Consider the following 17,852-nt stretch of genomic DNA (forward strand, 5'->3'; position numbering starts at 1 on the left):
TGCCTCAGGGCTCCTCTGTGGCCTCTGCAGAGCCCCAGCAGCAGGTGTCATCCATGTAAAGTGGAGGTGGCTCTGCCCAGTGAGACTATAGACGGACTAGACATTGTCCTGAAGGGAAAAATGTGGATGAGGCCACTGAAGAGACATCAGAACCTGCACATTCCAAAGGCACTGCCCCCTGCTTCAGCCCCCTTAGGTGATGCCCACAATCTTCCCATCAGTGGTCACTACCAGCCCTTGCACAAGATCTCCACTTGTGCCTGCATGCCAGGTACTTTCAGGAGACTTTCCTTCCTACGGTGGAAGGTAACTTTGTGTTTGGCTGGCATTTCTCCTAAGAATAAACACGTACCAACATTCTAAAAGCTTCCAAGACACGTGGGAACTACCAAGTGGACTGATTTCTTTGGAAGCCAGTGCAGTGGTTTATGAGGTGTGCTTGCAAATATTTGGAATGCTCCCCTTGATCACCCCACCTCCCCACTGTGGCATCTGTGGTGACATGGAGGTGACTCAGAGGTAGTGTAACTTGGGCCTTTCTTTCCCAGCCCTTCCACACCTCTGCACCTTCAGAACCACTTCTGTAGGAAGCCAAGGGCGGCAGATGATCCTCCCCACAGTCACAGAAGCTCTTTCACCAGGCGACAAGGATGGACGAGGGCACAGACACCACAGGCATTGTGCAATGTATTTCTAGAAACTGCTTTGGAAAGCAGGCAGCATTTTCCCAGAGGAACAATGGAAGTAATGGATGGTATAAAGTGATTGGGATCGCCTGTCACACCAAGGACGTGGTGGCAAATAAATCATGGCTAAAACCAAAGAGATGTCATGGACAGAAAAATATAACAACTATAAACTTCTGTAATCACAGGAGAGAATAGCAGTATCTGCCAGGAAACAGAATTTTAGGGCTCAATTAGTCCTTCCTGCTCATTTTAGAGGATGGAGGGGGAAGGGTGTTCATCCTGAGTCGCAGAGCCGGGACTGCAGGGCAGCAGCCTGCCCTTGGGTAGCCTTCCAAAGCTCATGGGACCTGGCTCCCAAGTGAAGGGTGGGGTGCAGACGATCAGGGGCCCTCTTGTCACTCCCCTGTATGCCCCACCTGAGCACAGCGAAACTGTTCCTGAGTTTCAACTTATCTGAAATCAATACCCTGCTATAACACATGAGAAAGTTCAATGGATCTTTTCTTCTTGATTTGATATGGATGGACTTTGAGGTGAAGGGAGTTGGGGGATTATTTGAGTAATCCTTGTCTCTTCAAACTTAACCAGGGTAAAGGGGAACTGGTGGCTGTAGTCACGCTGCGTTTGTCATCACGTGCACAGTGGCGTTTTCAAATAGCATACGGGATGTGGGCTTGATGGCCAGTCCTGCATCTGCCGCTACTTGGGAGCGTCACGTGGACTCCTGCCCAGGCCTCCTCTTTCCAACCATACATGGGGCTGGACAGGGAGTGAGAAGAGCTGAAACCGTCTCTTGAGTTCTAAACCTATGGTCTCTTGTTTTGGTTGGGAGTTTTGGAGGACAAGGGTCTCATTTTTGTCCATGAACATTCGGAGGGGCCCAAGGGGGCTGAGCGCTCACTGTGTATGTTGCTGTTGGCGGATGACTCAAACACCAATGCCCTGTGCTTCTGTGATGCCAGTCAGCGCCGCCTGCCTGGGCAGCCCACAATGGCAGGGAGAATGACACATGCTCTACTTGGAAGGTTAACTCTTCCTTTACTATTTTTTGAGACAAGATCTCACTCTCTTGCCCAGGCTGGAGTGTCATGGTGCAGTCACAGCCCACTGCAGCCTCAACCTCCTGGCCTCAAGCAATCCTCCCCACTCAGCCTCCCAAGTAGCTGGGACTACAGGCACACACCACCATGCTGGAAAGTTAATTCTGTAGCTTTCGATCATCAGTTTCATGGGTCAACTTGGCTAAGTTCTCATATCCACTTACTTAATCAAATACTAATTCAGGCGTTGCCTTGAAGGTATTTTGTAGCTGCAGTTAAGATTTCTAATCAATTGGCTTTAAGTCAGGAGGCTACCCTCAATAATATGGGTGGGTCTCATCTCAGAAGAAATTCTGCCTCAAGGTGGCAGCACCAGCTCCTGCCCTGGTATTTCCAGCCTGCATTCCGGAGGGCCTGCCCTATGGATTTGAACTTGCCAGCCCTGATAGTCTACTAAACCAACGCCTTTAAACAAAGCTGTGTCTGTCTCTCTGTCTCTCTCTGCACACATCTTAAGGGTTCTGTCCTGTGTTTCTCCGCTGCAACCCTGGATAATAGAGTGTTCCTAAACTGATGAGCATTCAATATCCATTTGTAATTTAAGGTACGTCCTGTTTATTTTTGTTCTTTCTTTTTTTTTCTTTATGTAGCATTTGGCATCGTTTAGGAGGAGAGAGATATAGGAAAGGCAATTGTTCTTTCTTTTCTTGTTGTCATGAATCAGAAGAAACTTTGCTCAAGGAGGAAGTGATTGCAGAGAGAGAGAAACATTGCAGGGAATGCTGGCCCTTGAAGGATGCCAGGGGAGGACGAGGTGGAGTGACTGGGTGAGGCTTTGAGAAGAAACTTTACTTCTGAACATCCAGTAGCTAAGATCTGTGATAAACCAGGACTTTCTTGGAGCACTGTTCGGGTCTTTGACGAACGATGTTGAGGGACAACACAGCTTTGCTTCTAGGAATTTTGCAGTAGACTCTCCTCACAGCTGGGTCTTACACGTCCCCTATCCACCTGCTTTGCTGTTGAGAGAGGGCTCAGGTGAGGCTGGGGCTCAGGTCCCCTGCACTCTCCAGGGCATGACTGCCTGGACTCTCCTCTCATCAGGCCCTCCCTGGAGACACTCCAGTGGGCTGCCTCCTTTCCCATCTAAATTAGGGTTACCTGAGAGGACCTTCTGCCATGGCTACTCTCCAGAATAGCACAGACGCCTCTGGGTTTTGTAGATATGGAAATGACACCGTCAATGGACGTGAAATGTGGAACATGCCAGCAATCAGCCTGGTGGTGTCGCTCAGGACACCAAAGAGGGCGGCAACCTTCCCAGAGGGTGGGCTCCAGCCAGCTGCTGCCGCGATACTGCTCCAACAAGCTTTCCTTCCTTCCCTTCCCTTCCCCTTTCTCCCTCCTTCCTTCCTGCCTGCCTGCCTTCCTTCCCTGCAGCGCACTGGTATGATCTCAGCTCACTGCAACCTCTGCCTGCCAGATTCAAGCCATTCTCTTGTCTCAGCCTTCTGAGTAGTGAGATTATAGGCAGATGCCACCACGCCTGGCTAATTTTTTTGTATTTTTAGTAGAGGCGGAGTTTCCACCACGCTGGCCATCCTGGTCTTGAACTCCTGACCTTGTGATCCGCCGGCCTTCGTCTCCCAAAGTGCTGGGATTACAGGCATGAACCACCGCACCCGGCCTGCTTTCTTTTTAAAAACATAATGTTGGCATTAGAGGACAAGACAAATACTAGTCTATAGATAAATTATAATGCCAGACTTTTACTGCATAATTTTTTTAAAACATGGCTTGATTTGCAGTGTATGCAGAATGCAGTAAACACAAGCATGTTATCGTGGGGCCTGAGTCTAATTTTAAAATATAGTGAGTGTGGCCAATGATTTGATGAAGACTCATTTCACTCAGCAATGAGGGGAGCAGCAGGATGGTGGAGCTGGTTTAATGGGCATTTGATTTATTCAGCCCATCAGAAAAGAGACGCTGGGATATCTTGGCCATGGACATGCAAAATTGGGCCATCGCCTACCAAGAGTAACGGCATGGCCTCTGGGGTCATCTTTTCTCCTGGACAAATGTATTTGCAGTTTATCAAGTTAATAGCTGTCATCACAGAGTGTGGGCTGTGATCAAGTCAAAAGCATTCCCTGAGCACAAAACACCACCCTTGGCAGGTGTGCCGAACAGCACTCAGCCTTTTCAAGCGTGGAGTCATTCTCAGCAGGACCCCCCACCCCCAACCACCTTCTCAGCTCACAGCCCTTGATGCCTCCAGACAGGAGAGGGGAGAGAGTCTCTTGCTGCCTGTAATTTACTCAGTCTGTCATACAAGGGGAACACCCAACCAACCAATGTGGCAAGAGCATGGGTCCAGCGTGGCTGTGTGTCCTCAGCTTCCCCATCTAGAATGAGGGGGAAATGGGAGCACATGGTGTTGCTGTGAGGATCGGATTCATGAGACATATGTGACCATGGGACTCTCAGGCAGTGGCAGGACACCTGTTCCCAGCTGTGGTGACTTTCCAGAGCGCACATGTGGTGCACACTTCCTGCCAGCTTCTTGAGTTGGGTCTTCCTTGGGGCCCCTCCTTTGGCAGCCCGTGATGTGTGCTCACCACGAGCACTGCCGCAGCTCCCAGACCCTCCACCCCTCCTTTGACATCTTGGGGATAGCGGCCCTGTTGCCAGGAGCTATTCTTTTGTCACCCCTGGCCTGGCAAACAATGCCTCTTAACATCCTACGAGGACACTGGGGAGTGCTGGGAGGACACACAGAGAAGGCTGGGCCAGAGGCGCCCCCATGAGGAGTCTGGATGTGGCAAACGTCCAGCTGGGGAAACCAGGGGTGGCCAAATTCAGCAAACACAAATACAGGGTCCCCAGCTCCGTGTGACTGGCAGATCAGCGGCACAAATACGGCTTTAAAGCATAATATGTCCCATGCAATGTTTGGGGTACACTTTTGCTAAAAAATAGTATTCATTATCTGAAATTCAAATGTAATGCCCAGCCTGTATCTTATTTGACACCCCCACTTGGGGGACAGGTAAGGGCAGAAAGAGGAGCGGAGCCACGGAACAGAGAGGAAAGAAAGGGACAGGGGCACTTTGAGAGGATTCCCCAGGGTGGGGACGTGGGGCACAGGGTCCGAGGACAGTGTGACCTCCAGAGGAGCAGCAAGGAGAGGGTCAGGACGGAGCAGTGCCAGCCAGAGCCGCCCCCCAGCGTGTGCAAGGCTGGAGGAGAACAGTCCGAGGTACAGAGTTGTCGAAATAAATGAAGACCGACCACAGCAGAGGAGTCCCGGCTACTGAGGCAGAGCCCGCGGTCTTTAGGGCTCAGTCGCCGCCACCGTGTTTGCGATCCCTCATCTCGCTCTACGTTGTATGTGCCACACGAAGCACTGTGGGGCCCGCTGGGGACACCAGCAGAGAATGCAGCTCTCTTAGGCATTCAGATCTCATAGGCCAGGGCAGTTCTCAAAGGCAATCCTGGAGACCAAAATGTGATTGCCAAAAAGAATCGTGAAACACAGCTTTTCTGGATCATCAAGATCTTCAAGATAAAAAGGGCCATTTCACACCAAGAGAATAAGATGTGCTTAACCTGGAAATCCAGGGCAGGCCTTCCCCGAAAAAGGACAGTGGGCGGCCCTCCTCCTCATGTAGCTGGGTCTTTATTTATCTAGTCCACATCAAAGGTGGTGGTTTTCCACCGGGGGCATTTTGCCCCATGGGATAGGGTGACGGCTGGAGACATTCTGGTTGCTACAGCTGGGGGGAGGGTACTGTTGGTATCGGGTGGGCGGAGGCCAGGGATGCCCCCGGAGGTCCTCCAGTGCGCAGAGCACACCTGTGGCAGCAGTGCCCAGGGTGAGAAACCTGCTCAGAGGCCAGGAATTGGGAGCCCTGGCTCCACTCCATGCTCTGTCTCAAAATGTGACACCCTTCACCAGCCATCCAAGCTGTTTCCCCAGGGCCTTTGGAGCCCTTGCGAGCAGAAGGGTGTGCAGCAAACTAGGTTTGCCATGAGCATCGCTAAATAAAAAGAATCTGGGATGGCCACCAGCCCTGAGCCAGTGACGCTGTGCACACTCACTCAGCTGTGCCCAGCAGAACTTGGTGGAGCGCGGGAGTGACAGGTGCGCGCTGCCACTCACGACCTCAGCGGCTGAGGTCAGCATAGGGTCAGGGACTGAGCCTCCACCACTAAGAGGCTGGTGATAAAGCCCACAGGGAGGCGGTCAGGAAGGGGCCCCCTAAACACAAGGTAGGACCCCATGAGGGTGAGCTAGGACCCTGTAAGCCAGGACCTCCTGAGGATGGACTGGGACCCACATCCATCCCCACTGCCTCTGACCCTGGTGACAGGGTGTCCTGCAGAGGCTGGGCCTTCAGCGCGGGGCTCACAGCTTGGTGCAGGTGTGGGAGAGCCGAAGGCCGCTGGAGAGGGGCGCTGAGGGAGCAGTTCCAGATCCGGCTGCTGCTTCAGACAGCAGACTCCAGGCGGGCAAGCTACAGAGAGCCTGGCTCCCTCCCCTAAAACTCTCAGGAGACCATATCCCTTGCTGTCCGCCCCCAGGGGACCACAGGAGAAGGAGCATTTTGGGCAGTGTAGTTCAACCCAGCAGCTTGCTCGCCACAGAGCCATCACCCCAGGCTTCTCCCGTGCGGGATCGCCCTGTGCACACTGGGGCTGATGGAGGCCAAGCCTCGTGTCCCTGTGAGACCAGACAGCTGGCGTGCTGTAACCCAGTCGTGAAGCTGGGAACTGCTGCCTCGGGGTCTTGGCATTCCCTTTCAAGGCTCAGGTCTTCCCCGCCGATCTGAGGCCTGCATGTTCAATATTGCAATTCAAAGGGCTTTGTGTTTTCTTTAAAAAGTCTTCTGTGAGGATCTCTTGAGCTCGGTAGTTCAAGACCAGCCTAGGCAACATAGGGAGACTCTGTCCCTGTCTCAAAAAAAAAAAAAAGATACAAAAATTAAAGAATAAAAGGTCTCCCATGGAGAATATGCCATAACCTCCGTTAATGACAGACAACTTCCTTTTCTTCTCCCTCCCCTCTTGCTTCTCTCCCTTTTTTCCTCCCTCCCTCCTCTCTCCCTCCTTCCTTCCTGCCTCTCTCCTTCCCTCCCTCCCTCATTCACTCCCTTTCTTCCTCCTTCCCTTCTTTCCCCCTTCTTTCCTCCCTCTCTCCTTCCCATCCTTCCTTCCTTTCCTCCCTCTACTTCCCTTCCTTTCTCTCTCTCCTCCGTCTTTCCCTTCCTCCCTCCCTCCTCTCCTCGCTCTCTTCCTTTCCTCTACCCCCATCCTTGTGTGCTCAGCACTGTGATGTGTGCTCAGGACGGCTGCTGAGGAAACAGGCCGGACCTGGGTCCACGAACATGTCACTCACCAGGGGTCTCCCCAGCATCTTGAACGTGGCTCCTCCCATTTCAGAAGAGAGACCCACTTGTCATCCGTGGGGTGCGCCGTGGAGAAGCAGCCGGCTGGTACTGGTTCCTCCTTCCCAGGCCTGTGCCTCTGCTGTTAGCCTTGGCCCAGGCCTTTCTTTGTGACTGACCACTGTGTTCTTTGGGAATGTGAATCCCCAAAGTGGAAACGTTTTCCACAAGGGCTTGAGCAGACTTGGAAGGAGGAGAAGCTGGGTGCTTGTGTCGATGCACCTCCGTTCTGTGAATAGTCATTGATTGTGGGCTGCACACTGTGCCAAGTGCTGGGGTTCAGGCCCGTGAACGCTGAGGCTGCTCCCTGTGCATGCTGTGTCTGAGGGAGGCACACACCACACGGCCGTCTCCATGTCCTTGGCCAACAGGCTGTGGCAGGGCCCGCAGCCTGACGCGGGGTTTGGTGGAAGTCCGCTTTCTAGACTTACACGTGTGCCAGGTAGTACCATGCACAGTTTAAAGTTCAGTATTGTTAAGGGTTTATACAACAGTTCTGTGTTCCACTTTGAACTCATAGCTTTTTAAAAATATATATATACCTTTAAAATTTTAATTGATATGTGTGTTAGTCAGGGTTCTTTAGAGAGACAGAACTAATAGGGAGTTTACTGAGTATTGACTTACATGATCACAAGGTCCCACATTAGGCTGTCTGTAAGTTGAGGAGCAAGGAGGGTCAGTCGGAGTCTCAAAACTGAAGAAGAACTTCGAGTCTGACGTTTGAGGGCAGGAAGCATCCAGCACGGGAGAAAGATGTAGGCTGGGAGGCTAGGCCAGTCTGTCTTTGCATTTTTCTGCCCGCTTTTACATTCTAGCCACACTGGCCGCTGATCGGATGGTGCTCACCAGATTAACGGTGGGTCTGCCTTTCCCAGCCTACCGGCTCAAACATTAATCTCCTTTGGCAACACCCTCAGACACACGAGGATCAATACTTTGCATCCTTCGATCCAACCAAGTTGACACTCAGTAGTAACCATAGCAATACGATACCCTTTTGTCTCTTGATTTATTAATTTAATTTAGTCAAGTGTCTGTTATGGGAAATTTCAAGCGCACAAAAGTGGGGACAATGGCACAATGACCCTTCCTCATGCAGCTGTCACCCAGCTCCAAGTGACGACATTTGTCTAATCTAGTTATGTCTATGCAGACTGGTCCCCTGATGTACACACACACACACACGTACACACATGACACCATCATTTCATTCATAAATTTTCAGGATGTGTTTTCTTTTAACACAACTGTGGTGTGATTTTTCTCACCAAGAGGAAAGTGCAAGGCACAGTTGAATTCTGTTGTGCTCCAGTTTACAAACAAATTCAGGATCTTAGCATCTTTAAGGACACATTGTGCTGCTACTGTACATTTCCAGGAGACTGCCAGCTCCCGGAGGCAGGGCCCCTGTGGGTCTCATGCACAACTGTCTGTGTCTTGGCACCCTGCACTTGGGAGTACTCGCTACACACACATAAAATGCATCTGGATGACCTGAAACAAGCCATTTCCTCCCCATTTGCACGAAACCAATTTCTTTCCAAAATGCATTTCCACTCCCTGCAGGGCTCTGCTTCTTGCTCTAATAAACTGAATACCCCTTCAACAAAGTTAACTGGGATTGTAATTTTCATCTCAGGAGAAGCTGTTTCCCAAATGATTATCCCATCTACTGGTTCTCTACCCTGGCTGGCCATTAGAATCACCCGAGTGGCTTTGCGAAAACCTAGGCCCACCTTAGAGAACCTGAGATGATAGGTCTGCATGGGTGGGTTCCTGGGTGGTCTTGATGGGCAGCCACAGTGGAGAAGTTATAGCCCAGCCCATTCTCAAAGCACTGACAGTACCCAGAGGGCAGACAGGCTGCTTAGTGGAAATAACTGCTCTGGGTGCCTGAAATAATTTGCTTGACCCAGTTTTCTTTCTTTCCAGACCAGGCAACAGCTGGGGCTGGACTATTAAGCCAGTGAGCTCAGGCTAATTGGAAACCACCAGGGGCCCCATTGTCCAGTGAGATGAAGCAGCTCGTGCTGGCCCTTCCAAATGCGCGTCTTACGAATGATGCTCCCCAGGTCTTACACACAGGCAGGGCCTTCGGAAAAGTCAAGACTTATTTTCATTCCGTCAACACCCCAGACTAAAACCTTCTTTCCCTTGAGGCTCCTAGGTCAAGCGGAGAACTTCAGTGTGCACCTGTCCTCACCTGGGTACTTTCAGGTGAATGAGATGCAGTGGGACTTTTAATGTGCATGGGAAGGTGCGGTGGGCAGAGTTCTAAGATGGCCTTCAGGATTCCTGTGCACTGGTGGGTATGCCCTGGGTATTCCCCTTCCCTGGGTGGCAGGCAGTCCTTCAGAATGTGATGGGCCATCATGCCTATGAGAAGGTTGCCAGTCAGTTGGCTTTGAGTTATCAAAAGCAATATTACCCTGGTGAGCCCGACTTGACCAGGTGAGTCCTTACAAGGAACAGTCCCTTCCTGGAGTGAGAGATGGGACATGTGAGGGACCCTTGCCAGGGACCACATGGCAGGGGCCTGGGTGGGCTTTAGAAGCTGAGCATGGTACCGGGCTGGCAGCTAGGAAGACAGTAGAGACCTTAGTCCCGCTAAATTCCCTACAAACCCAAAATACGGGAGGTGGCTCTTTCCCCACTGAAGCCTCCCGATGAGGGCACAGTTCACCGACACCTTCATTTCAGCCTGTTGAGCTCCTGAGTCCCTGGCTCCACAGACACCATGAGATAATAAATTTGTGGGGTATTTTGTTTGTTTGTTCAGTTTTGTTATTGTAGTTATATATCTATGTATGTATGTATAAAGATATATGTATACACATACACAAATATATATATTATATATGATTTATCAGTTTAATTTTTATTTTTTGAGATGGAGTATGACTCTTTCCCTTAGGCTGGAATTCAGTGACATGATCTCGACTCACTGCAACCTCTGCCTCCTGGGTTTAAGTGATTCTCCTGCCTCAGCCTCCCAAGTAGCTGGGATTACAGGCATGAGCCACCATGCCTGGCTAATTTTTGTATATTTTTGGTAGAGATGAGGTTTTGCCACGTTGGCCAGACTGGTCTAGAACTCCTGACCTCAGGTGATCTGCTTGCGTCAGTCTCCCAAAGTGCTGGGATTACAGGCGTGAGCTGCCAAGCCCAGAGCAGGTTAATCATTTTAAGTGTACAATTCAGTGGGGCTAAGGACATTCATGATGTTGCGCAACTATCATTACCATTTTAAAATATTTTGATCATCGTAAACTGAAACTCTAGGCTATTAAACAATAACTCCCCATTCCCCTCTCTGCCCAGCCCTGGTCACTGCTATTCTACTTCCTGTCTCCATGAATTTGCCTGTTCTAGGTGTCTTATATAAGTGGAGCCACCCTATTTGTTTTTTGTTTGTGTGACTGGCTTATTTCACTTAGCGTGATGTACTCAAGGTTCATTCCTGTTGTTGCATGTGTTGGAATTTGACTTCTTTTTATGGCTGAATAATATTCTATTGCATGCTGCCCTCAACCCAGAATGACTTTGGAAGTCCACAGGCACCACTCATGCCCAGGGGGGCCTGGTCCTGGGCTCCCCATGGCCTTATGCTGCAGACATGCGGAGGCTTGGCTGCACATCTTTAACAGTGAGGACACAAACATTTTATAGTGAACATTTGGGGAAAGTTTGGAATGCAGCAGGTACTTTGCTAGAAATATCATTCTCAAACATATATGTGAGGTTGTTCTATTTTGTCTTTATTTGTACATGACAAACTAAGGCTTGGGAAGATGGAAGAACTTGCCTCAAGGGATGGGCGCTGTATTTGAAAGATCATGTTGCCATGGCTACAGCCTGGGTCACCCCATGGCAAGTCACACTCTGGAGCAAACTGGCCTTCTGGGGAGACTGAGAAAGGAGCAGGCTACTGAAGAGAGGAGCCCAGAGGAGGCGCTAGACCTGCATTTCTGGGTTCTAGTTCTAGGCTGATTGGACTTTGTTCAGTTCTTAATGTGAAAGTCCCATACAAAACCCCTGCTCCTCTGCACTGGAGCCATAAGGAGAAAAATTTTCCTTGTAACGAAATGACTTTAAATAAAATAAACCACCATATAACTCTTTCTTGTTATATTTTGCATGTTTTAATTGCATAAGAAATTCCAATGCATTGATAAGAGGCTGGGAAAAAAATTAAAGCAAATGGAAATAATTCTTATTTTAAATTGACAAAAATAATTGTAAATATTTATGGGATTAGTGTGATGTTATAATATATGTATACGTTGTGGAGTAAATAAATCAAGCTAATTAACATATCCATCACCTCACATACTTACCTTTTTTTTGTGGTGAAACATTTAGCAATTTTGAAATAGACAGTATATTATTATTATCAGATCACTAAAACTTATTCCTCCTGTCTAAAACTTTGTATCCTTTGAACAATTCTTCTTTTTAACATAGGGCAATTCATACTGTTATTTGCTCTTTATCCATTTAACTTTTTTTCTATATCAAGATATGTTTCAAAACGTGATTGTGGCACCTAGAGTTTTGTCATCGGCATGAACGCTAGATCATCAGCATCGTTTTGTAGCTGACTGGGTTTCATTGAATAAATGAGCCATAATTTATTCAATAGCATATTGTCAACTGTCTGTGCTTATGCTGTGAGCGGCATCACGGTTAGCACACAGATTGTTTTAATCGATTGTTCTCTAACTGGAACCAAGATGGTCACTCTTTCTTCCCAGCAAGCCTGTACCTGGAGGCAGGAATGATATCATAGCAATTCCATCAAGGCTGTTATGTTTCCAGAAATGTGCCAGCAGTTGGCAAATGCTCGTTGGTCAATAAACTGATGGACTGTTCATTGTAAGACGACAGACAGTATGTGAGACGGCTACATGGAAAACCATTTCTAACCTGGCTGCAGATTAGACTTACTCAAGAGGCCTCTTCATAATTACAGACTTGGCCCAACTTCCCTGAGATTCAATATAATTGGCCCGGTGGGTCCCTCATAATCATTTAAAAAAATATTCCCAAGTGATTTTAATTTGTCTCCTGGCTGAGGAACACTGACATACTCAGTCTCTATAAAACGTGTGCTTGTAGCTGGGCATGGTGGCTCACACCTGTAATCCCAGCACTTTGGGAGGCTGAGGTTGGTGGATCACCTGAGGTCAGGAGTTTGGGACCAGCCTGGCCAACACGGTGAAACCCCCTCTCTACTAAAAATACAAAAATTAACCGAGTGTCGTCATGGCAGGCACCTGTAATTCCAGATACTCAAGAGGCTGAGACAGGAGGATCACTTGAACCTGGGAGTCGGAGGCTGCAGGGAGCTGAGATCCTGCCACTGCACTTCAGACTGGGCAACAGAGTGAAACTCCATCTCAAAAACAAAAACGAAAACAAAATAAGAAAAAACCCCTGCTTGCGCCTATATTAACTATGAAATGCCCCTCTTGTCCTATTTTGAATTCCTTCCCATCTTGCTCACTGGGATGAACAGGTTTGCTTGAGGAGACCAATAAGCTGATTTAGAAAACTTAGTTTATTTGAGAGAATTTTCCTCCCTCATTTGATGACCCAGGTCTGACCTTAAAACCCAAACTAAACAAGGACAGAACAAGAAAACCAAATGTAAGCCCATCTCACTTATGAAGATGGATGGATGGATCCTAACAAAACAGCAAGCTACGCCCCACAGGGTAGAAAAATAAAAATTAATATCTAGAAATTGCCTAGGAAATTAAAGATGATTTAATATTGGAAAATGTAAAAATTGTTTCTGTTTTGAAAGAGGAAATTATCTCAGTAGATATAGGAAAAGCACTTGAAAAATTATCCATTCAAAATGAGAAATAAAAACCTTCTTTTGAAACTGCTATTAAGAAACAGTAAATGTTCCTAACCTGATAAAGAATTATCTAAAAATATACAAAAAGAATCATTATAATGATAAAATATTGGAAGCACCTACTTTAAAAATAGCAAGAAAAGTATGTTCCATATTACTATGCTTCTCTTTGACATTGTATAGGAAAAGGAATTCATAGCATGTGATAGAAAAAGAGGGAAATTTGTCACTACTTGCAGGAGATATGATTTTCTACAGAGATAACCTAAAATTCTGTAAATTATTATAAATATGTATTTATCAAGGTGACTGTATATAAATTAAATATACAAAAGTCAATGCAAAAAAATTATAGAATAAAATGCTGCAGATTGTCTTGAAATAAATCTAAGAAATCATTTGTGAGACCCACATAGAAAATCTGTATACACAAAAACTTTAAAGAAGCACCAAATAAATGGATATGTATCTCATGCTTATGAGTAGGGAAACTTAATATCATAAAGATAATTCACTTCCAAGATCTCTAGATTAAATGAATGCCAGTAAAAATCACAACAGAATTCTCATAAACTTGACACCTGGATTTTAACATGTGTAGGGAAGATCAAAGCGATAAGAATAGCCTTGAATCTTCTAAAAATGAAGAATACGGAGAAGGAGAACTTGCCTATCAAACTTGAGACCTATTTATTAAGCTGCAGTAGTTAAGACAGTGTGGTGTTGATATAAGGATAACAAATTGAGCAATGACACAGAATAGAAGCCCAGAAACAACCACAGAGTAGGACCACTTGATATATGGCATCAGTGGGATGAAAGATCATTGGTTGAAGGGGAGACTGTGTATTCAATGGTGTGGGAAAAGCTAGTTTTCCATTGCTTACGTAGAAAAAAGTAAACTGGATCCTTACCTTACAACATACACAATAAAACTTTGAAATATTAAAAACAAAACATAAACTTTTTAGAGGAAAATATAGGTGGTAATTTTCCTGACCCTGGGATAGGAAAATCTTTCTTAAGAGAGGCACAAAAAGCCTAAACTCTGAAACACTGATGAGTTTTGCAAGCTAAAGAAAACACATCTGCTGCACATAGTACCAACACAAACTATATAAAACAAACTTGTAAAAATCAATTTAAAAAGACAATTGAATTTTTAAAAATTGGGTAAAGTACATGAAAAAGCACTTCAAAGAAGAGGAAATACAGGGAGCCAATAAGCTATGAAGAAGTGACACATCCCACTAGTAATCAGGGACATTCTAGCCACACACTAATATAGCGTTGCATACCAAATTTAGATTGGCAAAACCAAGGAATCTGATAGTACCAAGTATTGGAGAAGAAAGGATCAAGAATATATTTATTGTATACTTTACTGTGGGAACTTCAATTAGCACAATCATTTTGCAAATCAATCTTGTAAATCTGAATATTAGCATACTCTGCAGTCTGGCAATTCCATTTGTAGGTATGTACCTAAGAGAAATGCTTGCAAATCTGTGTAGGTTATGAACAAGAATGCTTGTAGCAGCTCTGATTTTAATAGCAATATCTGGGAACATCCCAAAGGCCCATATAGACTTGAGTCTATTCATACAATAAACTATTATACAGAATTGAAAAGGAGTGAGCTACAGCCAGATACAACCCATGGATGCATCATAGTAACATAATGTCGCACGAGAAAGCAGGTCCCAAAAGACTCATATAGTATGATATTCTTTCATACAGGTTTAAAAACTGTGATAAGAACACTTAACATAAGATCCACCCTCCTAACAAATTCTTAAATGTATGATACAATGTTGTGAACTGTAGTTACAACGTTATACCGCAGATCTCTAGAACTTAGCCATCATGTATAACTCAAACTTCACACTCATCAAACAGCAACTTCCCATTTCCCTCTTCCACCAACCCCTGGGGGTTGCAATTCGTTTTAGTACATTTTCTGTTGCTTATAACAGAATACCTGAAACTGAGTAATTTACAAAGAAAAAAATTTACTTCTTAGAGTTATGAAGGCTGAGAAGTCCAAGGTCGAGGGGTCATATCTGGTAAGAGCTTCTTGCCGATGGAGGCTCTGCAGAGTCCCGAGGCAGCGCAGGGAATCCCATGGTGAGGGGCTAAGTGTACTATCTCAGGTCTTTCTTCTTCTCCTTTTAAAGCTACCCGTTTCTCTCACATGGTAACATTAACCCATTAATCCACTCATTCATGAACGGGTCAAGCCCTCATGATCCAACTACCTTTAAAGGCCCCACCTCTCAATATTAAGTTTCAGCTGAAGTTTTGGAGGGACTATTCAAACTATTCCACTACAATTGTCCATGTGTTTGACTAGTTTAGATACCTCAAATAAATAGAATCATGCAGTTTTTGTCCCTCTGTGACTGGCTTATTTCACTTAGCATAAAGTCTTCAAGTTTCTTTCATGTTGTCTCATATGACAAGATTTGTTTTTCAAAAGGCTAATATTCCATTGTGTGTGTGTGTGTATACATATAATTTCTTTTTTATTAACGTTTAGGTTGCTTCTACATCTTGGTTATTGTGAATAATGCTGCAATAAATGTGGAAATGTAAATATCTTTCTGAGATCCTGATTTCAATTCTTCAGGATATATACTCAGTAGAAGGATTTCATATGATGTTTCTGTTTTTCTGTTTTTAGCTTTTTGAGGAAACTCCATACTGTTTCCCATAGTGGCCGTACCGTTTTACACTCCCATCAACAGTACACAAAGTTTCAAATTTCTCTACATTCTCACCAACACTTGTAATTTTTCATTTTTTTAAATAACAGCCACTCAAATAGGTGTGAGGTGATATCTCATTGTGGTTTTGATTTGCATTTTCCTGATGATTAATGATAGTAAGCATCTTTTCATATACCTTTTGGTTATTTGTATACCTTCGGCGGAGCAATGTCTATTCAAGTCCTTGGCCCAGTTTTTAATTGGATTATTTGTGTTTTTGCTATTGAGTTGGAGGAGTTGCTTATATATTTTGGATGTTAATCTTTATCATATATAACTGTTAACAAACACATTCTCCAATTCCATAGGCTGCCTTCTTAGTCTATAAAATTGTTTCCTTAGCTGTGCAGAAACTTCTAGTTTGATGTAGTCTCATTTGTCTATTTTTGCTTTCATTGCTTGTACTTTTGGTGTCATACACAAGAAATTATTGCCAAGATAAATGTAATGAAGATTTTCCTCTGTTTATTCTAGGAGTTTCAGAATTCCAGCTCTTACATTTAAGTCTAAAATTCACTTTAAATTGATTTTTTGTATGAAGTAAGGTAAAAGTGTAATTTCATTCTTCTTCAATCAGTTATCCAGTTTTCCCAGCACCATCTGTATAGTTTGGACACCGTTGTCAAAGATCAGCTGACTGTATAGGTGGGGTTTATTTGGGATTCTCTACTCTGTTTCATTGATTTATGTGTCTGTCTTTATGCCAGTACCATACTGTTTTAATTACTATAACTTTGTAACATATCTTGAAATTAGGCAGTGTGATGCCAGCTTTTTTCTTTCTCAAGATTGTTTTGACTATTCAGGATCTTTTGTTGCTCTAAATGAATTTGTAATTTTTTTTCCATTTCTGTAAAAAATATTATTGGTATGTCAATAAGGTTGCACTGAATTTGTACATCGCTTTGGGTAGTACACATGTTTTAGCAATATTTAACCTTCCAATCCATGAACACAAAATGTCTGCTCATTTATTTGGTCTTTTCTTCAATTTCTTTTTTTTTTCCCCCATTTATTTATTTTATTGCATTTTAGGTTTTGGGGCACATGTGAAGAACATGCAAGATTGTTGCATAGGTACACACGTGGCTGTGTGATTTGCTGCCTTCCTCCCCATCACCTACATCTGGCATCTCTCCCCTTGCTATTTATCCCCAGCTCCCCACCCCCCACCGTCCCTCCCCTATTTCCCCCCAACTGACCCCAGTGTGTAGTGCTCCCCTCCCTGTGTCCATGTGTTCTCATTGTTCAACACCCACCTATGACTGAGAACATGCAGTGTTTGATCTGTTCTTCTGTCAGTTTGCTGAGAATGATGGTTTTCAGGTTCATCCATGTCCCTACAAAGGACACAAACTCATCGTTTTTGATGGCTGCATAATATTCCATGGTGTATATATGCCACATTTTCCCTGTCCAGTCTATCATCGATGGGCATTTGGGTTGGTTCCAGGTCTTTGCTATTGTAAACAGTGCTGCAATGAACATTCGTGCGCACGTGTCCTTATAGTAGAACAATTTATAATCCTTTGGATATATACCCAGTAATGGGATTGCTGGGTCAAATGGAATTTCTATTTCTAGGTCCTTGAGGAATCGCCACACTGTCTTCCACAATGGTTGAACTAATTTACACTCCCACCAACAGCATAAAAGTGTTCCTAATTTCTCCACATCCTCTCCAGCACCTGTTGTCTCCAGATTTTTTAATGATCGCCATTCTAACTGGCTTGAGATGGTATCTCAATGTTGTTTTGATTTGCATTTCTCTGATGACCAGTGATGATGAGCATTTTTTCATATGTTTGTTGGCCTCATATATGTCTTCTTTTATAAAGTATCTATTCATATCCTTCGCCCACTTTTGAATGGGCTTGTTAGTTTTTTTCTTGTAAATCTGTTTTAGTTCTTTGTAAATTCTAGATATCAGCCCTTTATCAGATGAGTAAACTGCAAAAATTTTTTCCCATTCTGTTGGTTGCCGATTCACTCTAATGACTGTTTCTTTTGCTGTGCAGAAGCTGTGGATTTTGATT

This window comes from Sapajus apella, unplaced genomic scaffold, assembly GCF_009761245.1.
Source record: "Sapajus apella isolate SASKATOON/1434 unplaced genomic scaffold, GSC_monkey_1.0 scaffold11, whole genome shotgun sequence".
In the NCBI taxonomy this organism is placed as follows: Eukaryota; Metazoa; Chordata; class Mammalia; order Primates; family Cebidae; genus Sapajus; species Sapajus apella.